This window comes from Lynx rufus, unplaced genomic scaffold, assembly GCF_022079265.1.
Source record: "Lynx rufus isolate CCGP_SWC_20201006 ecotype Redwood Valley unplaced genomic scaffold, mLynRuf1.p SCAF_1, whole genome shotgun sequence".
NCBI lineage: Eukaryota > Metazoa > Chordata > Mammalia > Carnivora > Felidae > Lynx > Lynx rufus.
In genome coordinates, this window is record NW_025814823.1 from 169464246 (window position 1) to 169481157 (window position 16912).

At 39.1% G+C, this 16912-nt stretch overlaps 1 pseudogene; it reads right to left on the minus strand.

Moving 5' to 3' along the window:
- Positions 1-1878: 1878 nt before the first annotated feature.
- LOC124510002 (small nuclear ribonucleoprotein F-like) lies at positions 1879-2188 on the minus strand (annotated as a pseudogene).
- Between the last annotated feature and the right edge of the window lie 14724 nt (positions 2189-16912).

Here is a 16912-nt window from a genome sequence, read left to right on the forward strand (position 1 = left end):
CTTTACCCTTCTGGGTGATGTGCAGAAGAGTCCAGAAGCTGCCATAAAGAAAAAGGGAACTGCTAGGGAGCTCCCTCTCTTCCTTCCCTCTAGCACCCCCCCACACACACACACACACACTAAAATGGTTAATAGAAAAGATGGGTGAAAATTGGTCCTGTGTTGTTCCTAGGAACAAGTTAGTATCAAAGTGGGGAAGTGCAAAGAGACCAATTTTAGCATTATAATAATGGTATTTAATTTGTACGTAGATTTTCTCACTAATGGAATAAATGGGCTTGGGAACACTATGGTACTGATGTTTCCACAGGAACCGCTATGTTCTTCTCTATTGGAGGATAAAATTGACTGAGATCAGTGGTTCTTAGAGTTGGCTATACAGAACTGAAGATTTCTGAGCCCTATATCAGACTTACTAACCGGAATAACCAAGGGAAGGTCCTAAATATGTGTCCTTTTATAAACGCCCCAGATGGCTCAGATGTGTAACCCGCATTGGAAAGCACTTGTAACATAGAACTCTCAGATGCCATTCCAAACTGAATTTCTACTCACATATCCACAATGATTGCAACTGCAGTAACACTCATAAAAATAACACCTTTGTCATCAGATATCTGATACTCTTTCTATGCCCAAGCATTACTTTTCTCCATCTTGGCTTTACTTTCAGCCAGGATCTCTCCAAGGGATGATAAACTGACACATGGTTCCTAGCCAGGGTTCCTTCCAAGTAATATTCATTTGCCAAAATCTTATATTTCCCACAATATGAATAGAGGCATGAAACTAAACAGGATTTTTTTTTAAGAATTATGTGCTGATAACCTGAGAATAGTGCAGGACAAAATAAGTTTGGGTAGACACAAAGACAAACACTTTGTCACTGAGTCATCGCACCTGGAATATTCTACTGTGGATAGATGCAAACATTCCTTTCCAGGAATCTCTTGAAATCATGTGCGGTCCTACATGTCCAAGAGGACTGAGTCCTGTCTACAGGTCAGAGATTCTTGCCATCCTAAATTTTGTATTAACTTTCAACCCCCAAATGAATCTACAATTCCAACAACTTTTTAAGGGTCTAGCTTCAGTGCCTACCTGTGAGAGGGTGTGTCTGTACCTGATAGCATGGGTTGTAATAGTGGCCCCAAGTCCTGACTCCAGTTTTCACAAGGAGCCTTTGTTTTCATTGTTTTTCTTTGAAAATGGCACAGGAAGGTGCTTGGACTTTTGTAGTTTTTTGTTCATTCTTTTATTACTTAACTTCCCTCTACAGAATGAGAGAATTAAATTTGTTTGATTGGTTCAAGGATGTATCTCCAATACCTATAACTTTTGTTGAATGAATAAATAAAATAATTGTTTTGACAGCTGGAAACAGAAGGGAGATCAGTGGCCAAATTGTGGATGCTTCTTACCTTCTCTGTAGAGACTTTGCATGCACTTGGTCCACCTGACCAAACACAAGGTCTCTTCCCTTCTGGGGAGAGAAACTCCAGACAGGCTACTCCCAGAATGATGAATACCAAAGAGAGTTTGTGGTCTGAAAGTTGTGCTTGCCTTGGAAAGAGGTCATTTGGTTGAGGTCATCAGCTTCATCAAACTAAGTCATGGACCACTGAATACCATCCTGCCAGGAAGTTGGAAAGGTGTGAGTGGTATGCAAAGTGTGAAGGGCTGTTCACTGCATAGAACATCTAGGTGCTCCATGGAAATGCCCAAGAAGCTCCACGTTGTGAAATCAGCGAATTGAAGATAGATGTTTAGTGAGCTAGAGTCAGTGGAAAGTAATTTCCCAGGTCAACCAATTAGAGGCCTTTTCAATCTCCTCTTCCTTTGGCTTTCTTATTTATGTTTATTGTCTACAAAAAGATGCTATTCTCTCATTTCCCCATCTTCTTCCTCTTCTTCAGTACACGTGACATAAAGGACATTATTACATCTTATTAAAACTTCACCCAATGTTCAGACAATGCTCTATCTAAGTATTCTTCTGTGTTTGCAAGCTGCACGTTCATATAGTCATCTATAGATACCAGGTAGCCTTTGTACTCCATTCCTCACTTGAGTTTCTCCATTACTGGCTCCCCTTTAATCCACTGAGAAAAGGCCTAGGATTGAGGGACAAATTCACAGCGACTACATACAAATGCTGCGGGCCACTGGCCACCAACCCAGCTGCCATTCATCCCTCATGACTGGAACAGCTATGGCTGGATTCAAATCCTCCTTTTGCTTTCCCATTTATCTGTATTAGTAACAGTTTCTTCTTTGGACACATCAATGTTGCAAATGAAAAATATTTCACTGCTTTTTCCTATAAAATTCCAATTTTTTAAACTACCTTGCTATTTCTAAGATGGTATTTGACAGAGAACGCCCTGTCATCACAGGGATCAGTTGCAAGAGTGATTTAGGTGGGGGCCTGAGAGCCAGGAAGGGAGAGTTTGGAGACACCATTCCACAGGTAACCTGTCTTCCCTGGGAGCTACCAATTGGCCTTCACTGCACCAGCTCAGATATTTTTGGATCCAACATTCTGTAATTCACACTTAAACAAGAGACAATGGAATGAACATCTTGAAGGTTTTAAAGAAGAATTTCTTTTGCCACCTACCATCTAAACATGACAGACCAAATCTTCTGAAGAGTTTTCAACACCCACAGCCTGGCAACTCAGAGTAGGAAAAAAACTCATGCACAATATACACTTTGAAAAGTATTTTTAGTTCTTCCATGAAGTGACATTTGATTTACTCTACTTAAAAACATTTAACTGTCAGCAATGGCTCATGTCTGCTAAATTCTGTAATTCCTGTGAACAACTTGCTTAGTTCTTCCAGACAATGGACAGCTTCATCCTAATTTGTTTGCCCAAGTTGTGGCAATTTGGTGTGGTTGTGAAACAATGGAAGTTTACCAAGGGAAGTGGTAGCATCTGCTCTCCGAGGACAAGCAAGAGTCCAAGTCCTAATCTAGAATGGGATACATTTAGATCTACCCAAGTTGGTATATATGAGATATATTAGTGTCTTTGGGGGAAAAGTGGCAGATCCAAAGTGGGTAATTTGAGAGCAGTTTTAAAAATGGATTACTTAATAATGGTGTGGCAGAATTTGGGGAGCTAGTGAGGAAATTCCTAGGGCTAGAAACAGCAGGGAGTCACCACCCCTAGGCCCTAGATGGATGGAACAGTTTAGAAGCTCAGAAAGAGTAGCAATATAAAAAGAACTTCCTAGTCCAGACCTCACTCTCTTGCCCATCTTCCAGTTTCCTGCGACTGCCTCTCATTGGCCAAACCTGTCAGAAGTCAGATGACAAAGGGGCACATTGATTTGGCTTCCTGCAGTGGGGTGGAGAAGGGTAGACAATGGATTCCAGGGCAAATAGAAGATGTGCAGTAGATGGAGATTTAGGGAGACAAGGGTAATCAACTGAATGCTCTTATTCATCCCTTTGTCCATTCTTTGATTCATCAAACATATATTTGTTAAACACTGTCTATACTTGAAAGCACCTTGGAGAATATGGGTGAAGGATGATGAGTGATCTCTCAAAGAGCTTTTATTTTTTTATTGAATGTGGAAACAAGGCATAACCATATGAAATGTTCTAAAACAAAACCTCGCCGTGAATAGTAGTAGGGCAGAGAGTATCCGAGACGGGGAGTCAGTGTGAGCCCTGAGAGAAGGTAGGCTCAAGGGAAGCATAAGAGGATTTTAACAGGGCTTTGTGGGACTCAAGGGAGAGTCCTAAAGTCATTAGTCTCCACCTCAGTACCTCTGTGGAGTGATGGACTGGCCTAGGGATTTCTCAGTGAATTCTAGGACTATACAAAAATTAAATATATATACCATTTTTTATTGAGTCCTTATAATGTGTTATGCATTTCACATATAATATCTCATGGAAGCCTTACAATGACATTGCTGAAATGGATCTTATTTTCCGTATTTTATGTAGGAGAATAAATTAAACTTTAAGAGGTAGAGTGACCTATCTAAGGCCAGACATCTGGTGGTAGAGGAACTGGGATTCAAAGTCAGGTATCTCTGACATAAAATGCCAAGCTGCTAACCTCTTTAAATCATAAGGACAATAAAGGAATCAGCAGTGGTGCTTGTCTTGGGAGTAAACATTCTCCTGGTAACACCCCAGTGCATTCTCAGAAAACTGGTAGCTAGAACTTTCCCCCTATTTTAAGAAGCTGCTTGACTTGTATAATAGGTTATGTTTACACATAGGCATAGCTTGGCCTCTGAATGGAAGTGCTATTGTATCCTTCCTATGGACTTCTCATTATGCTTGGAATTAATTCTATCCACTATACAGACAAATGATCTGGCCTCTCCTACCTCTGATTTTATCTCTTACAACCCACCACTGTCTCACTCTGCTCTAGCCACACTGGCTTTCTTTCTGATATGAACAAATCATGCTTCTCTCACCATAGGTTATTTGCCCTAGGTGTTCTCTCTGTCCAGAGTCCTCTCCCCACAAATCTTCACAAACTGGCTCCTTTTGTTATTTACTCTCAACAGAAATGTCAGAGATTCCTTTTCTGGCCATGCCCTATAATGCCCTCCTACTCAATCTCTAGAACATCATCTTGTTTTATAATCACTGTAACACTCATCACTATGTAATATTTCTTGTTGGTCCATTTACTCTGTCCACAGGAGGGTTGGAAATTCAGTGCCTTATGCAATGCTAGACAACCCTGTGTCTTAGATATAGTGCCTGGATCCTTAAATGTTTGCAAATGAATGAATAAACTCATTGAGATGAATCCTGGTTCAAAAAGAAAAGTAGTAACAGGATGGTGTATTTACTCATTATTTAATATCACCTGCCTTTCAGGTATTATTTCTACTTCTAATTTAAGATGAGAAAAGTGACATTTAGAGATTCCCAAGGTCAGGCCAGCAACAGAAAAGGACTACAACATACCCTTTTGATTCCAACTCTATTGAGCTTTCAAAGCCACTATTGTGTTTGTATGAGTTATGGCCCCCAAGAAGTCTTAAGTGAGGCAAAGTCTGAATTTTTTCCCTCATGTGTTAGTATAGAAGTGATTGTCTCTGCCAGATGGAAGATGTCATCTCTGGCTCCAGCCTGGCTGTTCCATTTATTGCTATTTCCTTGCCAGAATAAAGGGGGAAAGCAGGAGGGGAGGGCCACAGCTTCCTTGTGAAGACTTGAACTGGAAGTTGTACTCATAACCTTCACCAGGGCTACAAGGAAAGCTGGTAGATGTAACAGCTGGTTTGGAGATTGTGTGCCCAATTAAAATTTGGCAAATTCTATTAATAAAAGGAAGAAAGGGAGACTGGATGTGGAGGACAGTAGGCAAACTTTTAGGCCTCATAATAACTATGTTAGATAGCCATCTGTACTATCTTAATTTTACATATGGAGAAACTGGGGCTCAAAGAGATTAAAGATCATACCATTAGTCAGGAAAAGGGAAGAACCCATGACAAGATTCCATTTTACTCTCCCATTTCATCATTATCATCTCTCTCTCTCTTTCTCTCTCTGACCCACTCCCCCAACACACACACACTATACCACACCACACCACACCACACCATGGCTCAGTGTTCTGTGTTTAGATGGGATTTACTTCATTTTCATCCTTGGAATGTAATTCAGCCTTGATCTGTTGGAGATAATTCAACAAACAAGGACAAGGAAGGAAGGAAATGAGTAGAGGTGAGAGTAGAGGGTCTGGCTAGACCCAGTCTAACCCTCTCTGCAGTAGAGCTTGCCTTCTCCTAGGTACATTTGGTTCTTGGGGAAGCTGTCTCTGGGGACAGTGTGTCTTGGTAAGTCAGGACCTGGATCTTGGATAGAGGGTCTTTGTAAATAATGGGCCAGGAGTCCCTGACTCCCGAGCAATAAGAATAAACGGGCCATTAGTAGGTACAGTGGGCACATGTCCTTGTATACTGGGATAAACCTTGTTTATAGCTATGTCCCAGTGTACTTATTACAAGTGCCCCCCTCAGAAGTGCCCTAATTTTGATGATAAATTTTATGGTCCCCGTACCAATACCCAATGTTACCATTGGTACCCAGCCTTCAAAATATTGGGGCAAAAACTATAAAGATGCTGGACAGCTAACTAAGCAGAAGAGGTGCCTAAATATGAGTCCCTGAATTTGATTGCCATTGTAAAGTCCCAGTAATAAACTGATTAACAGTTCAAATTAACAGTAATTCCATTCTGCTGGATAAGCCCAAATAATCTAATTATAAAGGTTAATTGTATAATTCATTCTTAGATTACCAAAGGGAGTAAAATGTCTTGGAGGGTGTTTTATGTTGCAGAATCATTAATGATTAAAATTTCTGGGAACAGAAGCATGTATAGTTACAAATTATTCAAGCCACATAAGACTTTATAGAATTCTATCTTTAAGAGGCATTCAATAAATAACCCAGAATTCATCTATTTCATGTCTGTGCCCTTTGGTTTCAATGACATTCTCATTTCTCAAAACAATATTGAGTTACACTGCACATGGACTTTCAGAAAAGTTCTTCCCAGTTAATCAAAATTTACTCAATTTGAGGCACAACAATTTTATTGCCCAGAGGTCATCACTGACACTCCATATCTATGAAGTTGGTTGAAAAATCCTAGACAGAGATTTGCAAAATGACAGTCCTCGAGTAACTTTGTGATTTGGAATCAGAAAAATGAGATTAAAGATCAACACATAAAAGAAGTTTCTGCCTCTTGAAGTTGGAATGAAGTAAAGGACAGATTCGTTATCTAAGAATAATGGGTGAAACTAAAAAAAAAACAGCAATCTAAAGTGAACTCACTTAAAACAGGAAACAAAATTTTACAACCAATGAAAAGAAAAAAATTTTCATAGGATTTAAAAAAATTAAAACCTGTAGATTTTGGTGTAACTCTCCAACAAAACTGAACCTCAGCATATACCATATTTCATTTGATGTTTAAATGATTATAAAGAGGATCATGTAACAAAAACATGTAAGGTCTTCATTGGTCTCCTCAGGCAATTCTCTTAAACATGTTCATATCCAAATATTCCATTTTGGAGTGCTGAGCTGGACTGCCTCTCTGTCCTTTTCTCCTCTCCGCTGTCAATAAGTCTAAGACAGTACCTCATTTATCAGAGGATTAGCATGTGTGATTCTAAGCACTTTTCTAACATCACTTCCATCAACCTCATGAAATCCAAAATCTTTTGCAAGATTTGCCTTTTCACTTTGTAATCAATGTGCATTGTACTAACACTGTGTTGTTAGATATTCTAAACAATAAATAATCCCGCAGTCAGATTAAAAAAAAAAAAACAACATTGATGTAATTAGTGGGAATCAACACTAAATTGAGCAGGATATTTGTTTTTTGGTGTTTTGTTTGTTTGTTTGTTTTTTAGAGAGAGAGCATGAACAGCAGAGGGAGAGAAAGAATTGTAAGCAGTCTCCACACCCAGCATGGAGCCCTACACGGGTATTGATCTCACGACCCTGAGATCGTGCCCTGAGCCATAATTAAGAGTCAGATGCTTAACCAAGTGAACCACCCAGGCATCCCATGGAGCAGGATATGTGAATGGGGAATAACTTTATGACTGTTTGGTCTATTAGACAATATATTCCTTTGAAGGCCCCCATGCCAATTGTATAGCAGCTGGGCCTTAGATAATAATCTCCGGGGTAGACAGGACTCCCCTGTACTTTAGGCTTGAGCTCCAACTCCACCAACTTGTTCTATGGTCTTGAGCAAGTCACTTCATCTCAATAATCTTACAAGCCAAATAAGCCCAGATTCTTTCTCTGGGATCTAAGAAGTTGTGCATATATGTTTTAATGTACATGTTCTCAAGGAGGGTGCTCGTATGTTTCTTCCAATTCTCATAAGAATCTAAACTACCAATCATGGAGCACCTCACATGATTTCTAAAATTGCTTTTCAGCTTTCATATTCTCTGATTTCTGATTTTCCTTGGGTAAAACTATCTGTATGGAATGAATGTAGAAGATTGGGCTAGGCCAGGTGGGACGGAAATCTGTAAGCTGTTACCTGTAATTAGTGCTGAAATGTAGGTAGGTAATCCATCAATTCTAACCAATGATCTACCTCCTAGTAACCTGAAGCTTCTTTTGAAAAACTGAATTAAAGATTTTCAAGCCTGTTGTTTTAGAGAAGGCAGAATGCTATATAGAAGATTTAGCGATGTGTGTGCAAATCGTTAAAGAAATACTGGGCACTCAGCTGAATAAATCCACTTTGAAGGATTTGAAATATCACTAAATAGTTACCATCCTATATTAGTAATTAATTATGACTAAGATCATTGCAAATATAAGAACTAGAAAGATAGAAAATGACACATACTATCTGATGTGGGCAGAGCAAGTAGGGTTTCTGAAAAGAGTAGTAAGTGGGCTGTTAATATAGCTGTTCCAAATCTTGACATCATCATAGCTATAATTTGATTAAATACTAAATGCTAAATTTATCTTCTAAACTTTAGAGAGACCTCAAAATGATATTCTTGTAATTGCAAATAGAAAAGAAAACTAGGGAAATTGCTTTGGTGACATAATTCCACTTTCAAGGCTCTTTAAAAATCTTCTTGGTTGGATTAAAAAAATCTGAGTCTCATTTATTTATCTATTTATCAGGAATTCAGTATGGGGAAATCGGGCATGACACTATTGCAGTAGTGTGTAGGCCTAAACTCATGAAATCTTGAACAATGTTCAAGAGTGGAAAATAGCCTATATTTTTTTTATGTAGCATTCACAGGCAAATAGAGCCTAGCCCTCTGTCAACATGGGACTGTAGAAGTGTATGGAGAAATTCAAAGCAGTTGTAGAGACTGTTCATTCAAATATAATCAGAAACTAGAACACAAAAACTTGTTAAAGTGATTTACTGATCTACTTTCTCAGCTAAAGAAAGTTTTGATTTTTTTTTTTAATTTTTTTTTTCAACGTTTATTTATTTTTGGGACAGAGAGAGACAGAGCATGAACGGGAGAGGGGCAGAGAGAGAGGGAGACACAGAATCGGAAACAGACTCCAGGCTCCGAGCCATCAGCCCAGAGCCCGACGCGGGGCTCGAACTCCCGGACCGCGAGATCGTGACCTGGCTGAAGTCGGACGCTTAACCGACTGCGCCACCCAGGCGCCCCAAGAAAGTTTTGATTTTTAATGGGCTCTGAGAAACCAAATTTGTTGGACTCCTGATCAGACCATGATTTCTTACAGATATGAAAAAAGGTATATGAACAAAATGGTTGAACCTGTATGGAAAGACAAATGGTTTACTAATTCTAGAATATGTTAGGATTTAGATTCAAATTGGATAGAAATATTAAGTAACTGACAATAGGAAGAAATTATTTTCTATTACCAACTTGCTATGAGGTTATTAAAATCAAAGATTTTCAGGTGTGCCTGAGCGGCTTAGTGGGTTAAGCATTCAATTCTTGGTTTGGGCTCAGGTCATGATCTCATGGTTTGTGAGATCAAGCCCTGCATCAGGCTCTGCACTGACAGTGTGGGGCCTGCTTAGGATTCTCTCTCTCTCTACCCCTCCTCCACTCGTGTGCATGAGCACACACTCTCTAAATAAATAAATAAAATAAATAAATAGTTTTTTTTAAATCACAGATTTTCAAAATTGCACCCCGTGAAAGTAAATTAATAGCTTTTAAGGAGGTTTATAGGTTTTTATCACCATGCAGCATTGAATATTTTGGACATTTGTGGACATTTGCAGACATTTGCCTTCCCGGCATTCATTTCCCCTTCTTTCTCCTGCTTTTCCACCTGATTGACCCTTTGCCACAATTAGTCCATAGGTCTATGGAACTCCATCCAAAAGCTCTATGGGAGGCCTTGTGCTCAAATATGTGACTCGGGTCTGACAAATTACAGTAGCTCTTCCTTTTGATCACGGTGATTGGAAGAGTAATGAGTATGACAAAAGTTATGGTCTGGACTGCTGGGGATGCTACTGAAAACAATTCTCTTTTTCTAGACTCAGGCCCAGGAGAGTACGATAATGTAAGTGCTGTAGCAACTTTGCCAGCACCATCTTGGGAAGGCTGAGTATGACATATTGCTACCATCTAAGCCTCAGACCTCACGCCAGTTTAATCGAAAAGGTCCAGTTCTGAATCATGCCTTGCATTTGTCATGTCTGTGACTCCCCTTTAATGTAGAACAGTTTATCAGTTTTTCTCTGACCTTCCTGACCTCAAATCTTTTGAAGATTACAGGCCAGTTACCTTTGGAATGTTCTTCAACTTGGGGTTTTCTGTTATTTTTTCATAGTTAGATTGATGTTATGCATCTTTCACAGGATATCATAGAAGTTCTTCTAAAGGCCTTCTATTAGGTGGCACAGGGTTTCAATTTTCTCATTGTTGACATTTGTTCTCTATGACAACTTGAAAAGGTGATATCTACCAGATGTTTTCACTATAAAGTTATCTTTCCCCCCTTGGCAATTGATAAGTGTTCTGTGGAGAAGTACTTTGAAATTATGTAAAATAGTGTTGTTGTTTTTTTAAATCAAACATTCATTTATTTATTTATATCTGAATGGATTCACAGTTTCCTATTTTGTTTCATGGGTAATCATTATTTGTTTTGATGCACAAATTGTCCCAATTTGGCCTGTCTCACCTGCTTCTGAGTCTTTATGACCCATCTTCATCATTTGCTGATCACTTATTTTTCTGGTTCTGTTCTGTAGAAAGATCCTGAACTCACCCCCACCATGGACACACTGAATCTACTGCTACCTATGGAATAATTTCCTGTGAAAAAGATCTGAAAACTAGCTGAGCAGCTCCTACACAGTGGCAAACAAGAAGAAGGCCACATGGAAGTGGGCAGGAGAGGCTGAGACACAATCTCACCATAAACCACACCCTTAGCACCACGACCCACAATTGGGAGGGAATTTACAAACCCTGAGGAGTGAACTGTTCATAACATCAGACACTCCATATTTTGAGACCTATACCCTACAGATGAGCCTCCAAAACATGAGTCTTTGAAAACCAATGGGGCTCACTTCCAGGAGACCCAATGGGCTGTGGTGAACTGAGCAAGGCCTCTTAAGGGGCTTGTCTGTGGACTCACTCACTCCAAGCCCTGGTGCAGAAGCAGCTATTTGAAAAATGCCCTGACTTTATGAAAAAGAGATTCATTTGTTAACCATAAAGCATCACCCAGAGGGGCAGGGGCTGCTGGGGATACTCTCCAGGGATGAAGGAGATGGTGGGCACCATTTTTGTGCTCTCCCTTGACCTTGCTAAAGCTGGCAGATGTTTTTTGTTTTTTTTACTCTAACTCCCTTTTCCCCCTCAGTGGGTGCCATCTTTACCCTTTAACCAGCAGGCTCCATCTTTGCACTCTCCCTCTGCATACTCTGCAGGGGAATTTTTAGAGATGTCTGATGCCCCAGTTCTGATGTCGTGCCCTAGTTTTTGCAGCTGCAACCCAGGGGACATCCCTTGATTATGTGGCTCTGGAGGTCAGGGGACCTTGCATTCCTGGGTCACATGGGACTGTAATAATCAGAAAGGGAGTTTTTAGCAGACTACCACCCCCAGGGCATTGTACAGGTAGCAGACAGAAACACAACCCCAGTCCTTCAAAGAAAGATGCTTATTTGCTTATTCTGGAGCCTGAGGGGCAGGCTTCAGGTTTGATGTATATCTAGAGGCCTAAGGAGGGATTCTCAGGGAACACAGGCCAGGTGACATGCCATCTCTGCCACACTAGAGTTTACCTGTGTCTCTAAGAATGGAGCTTATATGATTGCCTGGAGCCAATTTTTGTGATTGTTGCCCAGGTGATACCTCCAATTACTTGTCTGCTGGCCAGCAAGGCTTATATTTGCAGTCCCACAGGGCTGTATATATTTGCTTACTTTAAAAGCTGCTGCCTGAGATCTGACTTCCAATCAGCCTGAACCTAGGTGTTCACTGAGATCCCCCTCTTTGGGACACTGACAGATCTTAGCACATCCTTAACAACTAGGCGCTACTGAAAACAAAATAGGCTGCTTGGACAATCACAAAAGCTTGAGAGACAACCAAGAGCTAGGACATGGTTGATGATAAGGTTTATCATGAGGCCACTCCTTGAAGACTAGAAGAGGTGGCTGTTTCATCTAGTACATAAAAACAGTCAAGCAAAATGAGGAAACACAGAACAAGATAAAACCTCAGAAAAAAAAATTTTAATATAATGGAGAGAATTATCTACCTGATAAACAGTTTAAAGTAATGGTCATAAAGATATTGACTGAACTTGGGAGAAGCATGGATAAACAGTGAGAATTTCAACAAAGAGATAGAAAATATATGAAAATACCAAATAGATGTCATAGAGTTGAAGAAAAACTGAGCTGAAGATAGACTAGAAGTGTTCAATAGAAGACTAGATAAAACAGAAGAAAGGATCAGTCAATTCAAAGACAAGGCAGTGGAACTCACCCAATCAGAGCAACAAAAAGAAAAGAGAATTTAAAAAAGTGAAGATAGCTCAAAGGATGTATGGCAAAACATCAGGCAGACTAACATTCACATTATAGGAGTGGCAAAAGGAGAAGAGAAACAGAAAGGACAGAAAACTTATTGGAAGAAATAATAGCTGAAAACTTCCCTAACCTGGGGAAGGAAACAGGCTTCCAGATCCACGAAGTCCGTGAACCCAAAGAGACCCACACCAAGACACATTTAATTAAAATGTCAAAAGTTAAAGACAAGAAGACAATCTTAAAAGTAGCAAGAGAAATGCAACTTGTTACATACAAGGGAGCCCCCATAAGACGATCAGTCAATTTTTTAGCAGAAGCTTTGCAGGTCAGAAGAAAACTAGCACAATATATTCAGAGTGCTGAAAGTAAAACATTTGTAACCAAGAACACTCCACCGGGCAAAGTTATCATTCAAAATTGAAGGAGAGATAAAGAGTTTTCCAGACAAGAAAAACCTCAGGGAATTCACTACTAAACTGGCCTTACGGGGAATGTTAAAAGGACTTCTCTAAGCTGAAAGAAAGGGTGCTTATTAATAATAATAAAACAATGAAAGTATAAATCTCATTGATAAGGATAAATATATAGTAAAGGTAGTGGATTAATCACTTATAACGCTAAAATGAAGGTTAAAGAAGAAAAGTAGTAAAAACAACTATAATTACAATAATTAAATAAGAGATACAAGATAAAAATAAATAAACTGTGTGTCAAAAATATAAAACATTGTGGGGAAGAGTATAAATGTAGAGCTTTAGAACGTATTCAAACTTAAGTTGTTATCAACTGAAAATAGACTGTGATAGGGGAACTTGCATGACTGGGTTGAACATCCAACTCTCTCTTTTTTTTTTTAAACACTTATTTATTTTTGAGACAGAGAGAGACAGAGCATGAACAGGGGAGGGTCAGAGAGAGAGGGAGACACAGAATCTGAAACAGGCTCCAGGCTCTGAGCTGTCAGCACAGAGCCCGATGTGGGGCTCGAACTCACGGACTGTGAAATCATGACCTGAGCTGAAGTCGGCCGCTTAACCAACTGAGCCACCCAGGTGCCCCTGAACATCCAACTCTTGATTTCAGCTCAGGTCAAGGTCCCAGGGTCATGAGATCAGGGCCTGTGATGGGCTCTGAACTGAGAGTGGAGTTTGCTTAAAATTCTTTCTCTCCCTCTACTCCTCTCCCCTTCTTGCACTCTCTCTTGAAAATACATATATAAAAAAGAAAATAAGTGATAAATATAGGTTGTTCTATGTAATCTTCATGGTAACCACAAAGCAAAAATCTATACTAGATACACAAAAGATAATGAGAAAGAAATCTAAGAATACCACTAAAGAAAGTCAACAAACTCCAAAGGAAGAGAGCAAGAGAAGTAGAAAGGAACAAAGTGGAACTATAAACAGCCAGAAAGCAATTAATAAACTGGCAATACACTGTTATTCAACATAGTATTAGAAGTCTTAGCCTCTGCAATCAGACAACACAAAGAAATAAAAGGCATCCAGCTCAGCCAGGAGGAGGTCAAACTTTCACTCTTTGCAGATGACATGATACTCTATATGGAAAACCCAAAAGATACCACCAAAAAACTGCTAGAGTTGATCCATGTATTCAGCAAACTTGCATGATATAAAATCAGTGCACAGAAATTGGTTGCATTTCTATACACCAATAGTGAAGCAACAGGAAGAGAAATCAAGGAATCGATCCCATCTATAATTGCATCAAAAACCATAATATATCTAGGAATAAATCTAACCAAAGAGGTGAAAAATCTATACACTGAAAACTATAGAAAGCTTATGAAAGAAACTGAAGAAGACACACACAAAAAAAAAAATGGAAAAAGATTCCATGTTCCTGGATAGGAAGAACAAATATTGTTAAAATGTCAATACTACCCAAAGCAATCTACATATTCAATACAATACCTATAAAAATAACACCAAAATTCTTCACAGAGCTAGAACAAACAATCCTAAAATTTGTATGGACCAGGAAAGACCCCAAATAGCCATAGCAATCTTGAAAAAGAAAACCAAAGCAGGAGGCATCACAATCCCAGATTTCAAGCTGTATTACAAAGCTGTAATCATCAAGACAGTATGGAACTGGCACAAAACAGACACTCAGATCAATGGAACAGAATAGGGAATCCAGAAATGGACCCACAAACATATGGCCAACTAATCTTTGACAAAGCAGGAAATAATATCAAATGGAATAAAGACAGTCTCTTCAGCAAGTGGTGCTGGGAAAGCTGGACAGCGACATGCAGAAAAATGAACCTGGAACACTTTCTTACACCATCCACAAAAATAAGCTCAAAATGGATGAAAGACCTAAATGTAAAATAGAAAGACTTCAAAATCCTCGAGGAGAAAGAAGGCAAAGACCTCTTTGACCTTGCCCACAGCAACTTCTTACTCAACACATCTCCGGAGGCAAGGGAAACCAAAGCAAAAATGAACTACTGGGATCTCATCAAAATAAAAAGCTTCTGCACAGCGAAGGAAACAATCAGCAAAACTAAAGAGCAACTGACAGAATAGGAGAAGATATTTGCAAATGACATATCAGATAAAGGGTTATTATCCAAACTCTGTAAAGAACTTATCAAACTCAACACCCAAAAAACAAATAATCCAGTGAAGAAACGGGCAAAAGACATGAATAGACATTTGTCCAAAGAAGACATCCAGGTGGCCAACCAACACATGAAAAAAATGCTCAACATCACTCATCATCAGGGAAATACAAATCAAAATCACAATGAGATACCACCTCACACCTGTCAGAATGGCTAACATTAACAACTCAGGCAACAACAGATGTTGGCAAGGATGAGGAGAAAGAGGATCTCTTTTGCACTGTTGGTGGGAATGCAAACTGGTGCAGCCACTCTGGAAAACAATATGGAGTTTCCTCAGCAAATTAAAAATGGAACTACCCTATGACCCAGCAATTGCACTACTAGGTACCTATCCAAGGGATACAGGTGTGCTGTTTCAAAGGGGCACATGCACCCTCATGTTTATAGCAGTGCTATCAACAATAGCCAAAGTTGGAAAGCCTCTTTTTGGAAACAATTCTTCTTTTTGTAAAGAGCCCAAATGTCCACTGATGGATGAATGGATAAAGATGTGGTGTGTGTGTGTGTGTGTGTGTGTGTGTGTGTGTGTGTGTGTGTATACACACACACACATAAACACATAATGGAGTATTACTCGGCAATCAAAAAGAATGAAATCTTGACAGTTGCAACTACATGGATGGAACTAGAGGGTATTATGCTAAGCAAAATTAGTCATTCAGAGAACGACAAGTATCATATGACTTCACCCATATGAGGACTTTAAGATACAAAACAGATGAACATAAGGGGAGGGAAGCAAAAATAATATAAAAACAGGGAAGGGGACAAAACATAAGAGACTCTTAAATATGGGGAACAAACAAAGGGTTACTGGAGGGGTTGTGGGAGGGGGGATGGGCTAAATGGGTAAGGGTCATTAAGGAATCTACTCCTGAAATCTTTGTTGCACTATATGCTAACTAACTTGGATGTAAATTAAAAAAAAAATTAATTAAATAAAAAAAAATAAACTGGAAATAAGTACGTACCTATCAAAAATTCCTTTAAATATAAAAGTATTAAATTCTCCAATCAAAAGATGCAGAGTGACTGAGTGGGTAAAAAACCAAGACTCACTTATGTGCTGCCTATAAAAGCCTCACTTCAGATGTAAGGATACACACAGACAAAAAGTGATGGAGTGAGAAAGACATTCCAAACAAATGGAAACCAAAAGAAAACTAGAATGTCTATATTTATATCAGACAACATAGACTTTAAAACACAGGCTATCAGCAGAGAAAAAGAAGAGCACTGTGTAATAATAAAGTGGTCAATAAAAGCAGGATATAACATTAAATACTGTAACATGTAAATACTTATGCAGCCCACACAGGGGCACTTTAATATAAGAGGTAAATATTAACAGACCTAAAGGGTCTGTAGCAGTGCAGACAGCAGTGCAATAAAAGAGACTTTAACCCCCCATTTGTATCAATGATACATCATCCAGACAAACTTGGTAAGGAAACACTAGCCTTAAACAACATATTAGAGTTAACAAAACATTCCATCCAAAAGAAGCAGAATACACATCCATCTCAAGTGCACAAGGAATATTCTCCAGGATAAATTATATAGGCCACAAAATAAGTTTTAACAAATTTAAGAAGACTGAAATCATTTCAGGCATCTTTTCCAACCACAATGGTATGAAACTAGAAGTCAATAACAAAAATAAAACTGGAAATTTCACAAATATGTGGTGATTAAACATG